This window comes from Mesoplodon mirus (genome assembly GCF_964341445.2).
Source record: "Mesoplodon mirus genome assembly, chromosome: 1".
Lineage (NCBI taxonomy): Eukaryota > Metazoa > Chordata > Mammalia > Artiodactyla > Ziphiidae > Mesoplodon > Mesoplodon mirus.
Window position 1 is genome coordinate 43,312,122 of NC_138976.1, and position 4,584 is coordinate 43,316,705.

The 4,584-nt window shown below is 35.4% G+C and overlaps 1 pseudogene across 1 annotated transcript; it reads right to left on the reverse strand.

The window, feature by feature from the left end:
* Positions 1–1,023: 1,023 nt before the first annotated feature.
* LOC309804034 (large ribosomal subunit protein eL31-like) lies at positions 1,024–1,402 on the reverse strand (annotated as a pseudogene). Its single transcript has one exon. The product of its transcript is annotated as a large ribosomal subunit protein eL31-like (transcript).
* Between the last annotated feature and the right edge of the window lie 3,182 nt (positions 1,403–4,584).

The following is a 4,584-nucleotide window of genomic DNA, read 5'->3' on the forward strand; positions in this document are numbered from 1 at the left end:
TTTATTTATATCTTCTTTGATTTCTTTCATCAATACTCTATAGTTATCTGTACATAGAATCTTACAATATTTTGTTAGATTCATGTCTATTTCATTTCTTTGTCCTAGTATAAATGGTATTCTGTTTTTAATTTCAAATTTCTTATTTAATTTTAATAAATTTTGTCTTTCAAGGAATTTGTTCATTTAACTAATTTGTCAAATTTATTGGCATACAGTTGTTCACAATTGTTTTTACTATATTTTAAAATGTCTGTGGAATCTGGAATGATGTACTCTCTTTCTTTCATGAGTGAAATCTGTAATTTGTATTTTCTTTCTTTTTTATTGATAAATCTAGATAGAGGCTTGTATTTTATTAATCTTGTCAAGAGACCTATTCTCAGTTTTGTTGATTTTCTATCATTTGTCTATTTTTTATTTCACTGATTTCTACTTTGCTTCTATTTTATTGTTTTGCTCCTTTTGCTTTAATTTTCTCTTCTTTTACTAGCTTCTTAAGATGAAAGTTTAGATCAGTGCTTTTAAATCTTTCTTTTGTCTTTTCTAGGTATTTCCCTTTAAGCATTGCTTTAGCTGCATTCCACAAAATTTTGATGTATTTTGCTTCCATTATCATTCAGTTCAAAATATTTTCTAATTTCCTTTGGAATTTCTTTTTTGATCCATGGGCTATTTAGAACTTTGTTGGTAAGCTTCCAGATGTTTAGGGATTTTCCTGATATCTTTTTGTTATTGACTTGTTGTATGAAAGATCATACTTTTATTTGTTTTATTATTTTTAGAGAATATGCTTTGTATGAATTCAGTTCTTTAAAATGGATTGAGACCTTTCATGGCTCAGCAGCTGATCTATCTCATGTATATTCCATATACACTTGGAAAATATGTGAATTCCACAGTTGTTAGGTGTAGTGTTCTATAAATGTCAATAAGCTTAAAATTGGCTAATAGTGTTGTTCAAGTCTTCTATATATTTATTAATTTTTAACTTTTTGTGGTTCTATAACTTTATTTGACAATCAACAGTTAGTTCTCATCCACGTTAAGTGTCTGTAGATTTTTGAAAGTGGTGACAGGTATATAGGTAACCAAGGTATAGAGCTCGTTTGGTGAATCTTCATGTTCATTATGTTTTCTGCACATGGGCATGAGATGGGACATTCCTTATTCCTTTGGCCCAGACTGCTTTGCTAAGCTTGGTGTCAATGCATACATCTGGAGTTCTCATCTCCTTCATGGCAAATTTCAGGATTTCTTTGAGTGCCTGAGGGACACGTTGCTTGAAACTCACTCCATGGATGCTCTTGTAAATGTTGATAGTGTATTCTCTGGTCACCACCACATTGATGACAGACTGGCCCTTCTTCTTCTCTCCACCCTTCTTTGTGGGAGTCATTCTGCCGGGCTCTGGTTGGAAAACAATCTTTAATATATATGTTTTAATCAATTACTGGAAAAGAAATGTTAAAATCTCCAATTTTAATTGGAATTTGTCTTTTTCTCCCTTAGCTCTCTCAGTTTTTGCATTATTTTGAAGCTTTGTATTAGATGCATACACATTTAGGATTGTTATGTTTTCTTAATAAATTGTTTATTGCTTCGTTATGAAATGCCTACCATTATCTCTGGTAATACTCCTTATCATGAATTCTACTTCTTGTGATATTAATGTAGCCCCTACAATTTTCTTCTGATTAGTTGTTTGCATGGTATAATTTTCCCAATCTTTTATTTTTTAAGCTGTGTCTATACTTGAAGGCCATTTCTTGAAAGCAACATATAATGTGTGTTTCCTACTTGTCTAGTTTGAAGATCTTTACCTTTTAATTGTAGTTTTAGTCCACTCACAGTTGAAGTAATTATTGATATGTTTGAATTTAAGACCACCACTGCCTTGTCTGTTCTTTGTTCCTCTTTTCATCATTTCCTTCTTTTTAAATTAACCAAGGATTTGAAAAAGTTATTCCATCTTAACTCGTCCATTCGTTTTTAACTATTTTAGTGATTGCCATAGGGATTACAGTATGTGTCCTTATATTATCGTAGTCTTCCTTGAATTAATATTATACTTCTTTAAGTATAATATAAAGAACTTATTATAGCATATTTTAAATGATCTCTCCCATTCTTAGCACTATTATTGTCTTTCATTTTACCTCTGCATTTTTATAAACCCCACAGTACATTTTTATGTACTTTGAATAGTAAATTGTATTTTTTTTTTTTTTTTTTTGTGGTACGCAGGCCTCTCACTGTTGTGGCCTCTCGCGTTGCGGAGCACAGGCCCCAGATGCGCAGGCTCAGTGGCCATGGCCCACGGGCCCAGCCGCTCCATGGCATGTGGGATCTTCCCAGACCGGGGCACGAACCTGCGTCCCCTGCATCGGCAGGCGGACTCTCAACCACTGCGCCACCAGGGAAGCCCGTAAATTGTATTTTTAAAAAAGAAATGAAGGCTTCCCTGATGGCACAGTGGTTAAGAATCTACCTGCCAATGCAGGGGACACAGATTCGAGCCCTTGTCCAGGAAGACCCCACATGTCGCTGAGCAACTTAACCTGTGTGCCACAACTACTGAGCCTGTGCTCTAGAGCTCATAAGCCACAAATGCTGAGCTCACGTCCCACACTACTGAAGCCCATGTGCCTAGAGCCCATGCTCTGCAAAAGGAGAAGCCACTGCAATGAAGAGCAACCCCCACTCACCGCAACTAGAAGAAAGCCCATGCACAGCAATGAAGACCCAATGCAGCCAAAAATAAATAAATAAAAATAAAAATAAAAAAAGAAATGAGAAAAATACTCTCTGTTTACCTACATATACATACTTCCTGACATGCTTCATTTCTTCATTTAGGTTTCTGTTTCTGATATCATCTCCCTTCAGCACAAAGAGTTTTCTCTTATATTTCTTTCTGCTGGGGAAAATTCTCTTGACAATTGTTTTTGTCATTTTTCCCCATTATTTTTAGAGAATATTTTCACTTGATATAGAATTCTAGGTCAACAGACTCTCTTTTTCCCTCTAGCACTTTAAAGATGCCTTGTCATTTTCTTGTGGCTTGTAGTGCTATGGATGAGCTGTCTGCTCTCATTCTTCTCATTGTTCCTCTTTAGAGAACATGTCTTTATTTTCTGGTTGCTTTTAAGATTTTTCTCTCTGTCTTTGGTTTTCAACAAGTTGAATATGATTTGCTTAGAATTTGTTAAGCTTCTTGGGTCTATCTGCTGGTATTTTTCATCAAATTTGGAAAAATATTTAGTCATTATTTCTCCAAAATTATTTTTACTCCCATGTTTCCTCTCATTTTGGATCATCTGTCTTACATATGTTAGACCACTTGATATAGTTTTACCATCACTGGTACTTCTACTTTTTTCTTTTTCTCACCCAATCACGGAGGCTTGGAATACTCTGCACTGGCTGCAAAAGCTTTCACAGTTAGAGTCAGGACCTAAAACACTGGAAAAGATAACACATAGATTTGGAGTCTCATTAAGGTGTAAGTAATCCCAGATGTTTTTATGAGGGTAAGCTATTGTGCGGAAGGATGAAGATGAGCTGAAGCTATTTTAGAGAGGAGGTAGAAAGAGAAAAGGCAGGGAGTAAAGGAAAAGACCCTATGATTAGCAAAGATAAGCTTTGAGGATGTCACAAATTGGCTTCCTAGTGTTTATTTTCTGAGTGGTAAAGGAAGGAGTAGAAATATTTGACAAACAATCCTTTATATTGCCCACCCATTTCTGGTGAATAAGCTCAAAGAGGCAACTGAGCAAAGTTTGAGAGAGAAAGTGTATTTTCCACCTCCAATGCTCTCGTTTGGCTAACGTAGGATAGAAAAAGTGTTACCAGAAGAACTGATACCCTGACTTATTGTATCAGATGGGGACTTCTCTGGGTCTCCCAAGATTCACCCCTCTGTCGCGTCTCCTGCCTGGAGTCTCTTCAAAAATCTGTGGAAGACCTCCAGCAAGTCAGGTAGCAGTGACTTTTAAAGTTAAACAACATGTAGTCTATTTACGTTCTCTCATCAGGGTTAAATCAGAGCAATTAATGAAATCAATTGATATTTTTTTAACATCTTTCTTGGAGTATAATTGCTTTACAATGGTGTGTTAGCTTCTGCTTTCTAACAAAGTGAATCAGCTATACATATACATATATCCCCATATCTCCTCCCTCTTGCATCTGATTATTAATTAAATTAACTAGCTTAAGTTAATTAATTAAAATTAAATTGGAATGTAATTAAAATTTTCTCATTGGAGGGAAATTAAAAAAAACAAAAACAAAAACGTTGAGAAACTTTGCCTTGAGCCTCCTCAGATGACCCATAAGAAGGCTTGTTCGATGATGCTCCACAATTAATTTTAAAGAACTCCCAACCATGTTTTTGTCTTATAAAGTTGTCTTTTAAAGTTGTAGATACTTTTTCTTAAACAAAGAGAGCCATAGAGTAGAAATGGCTGTCCAGCACATCTACATAGAGGGCCAGAGGCATCTAGCTTCAGACTCCCTGGAAAGGGTGGGAGCAGAAACATATCTTCTGCAGAATTCAAAGAGCCCAGTATTCAGCTGAGG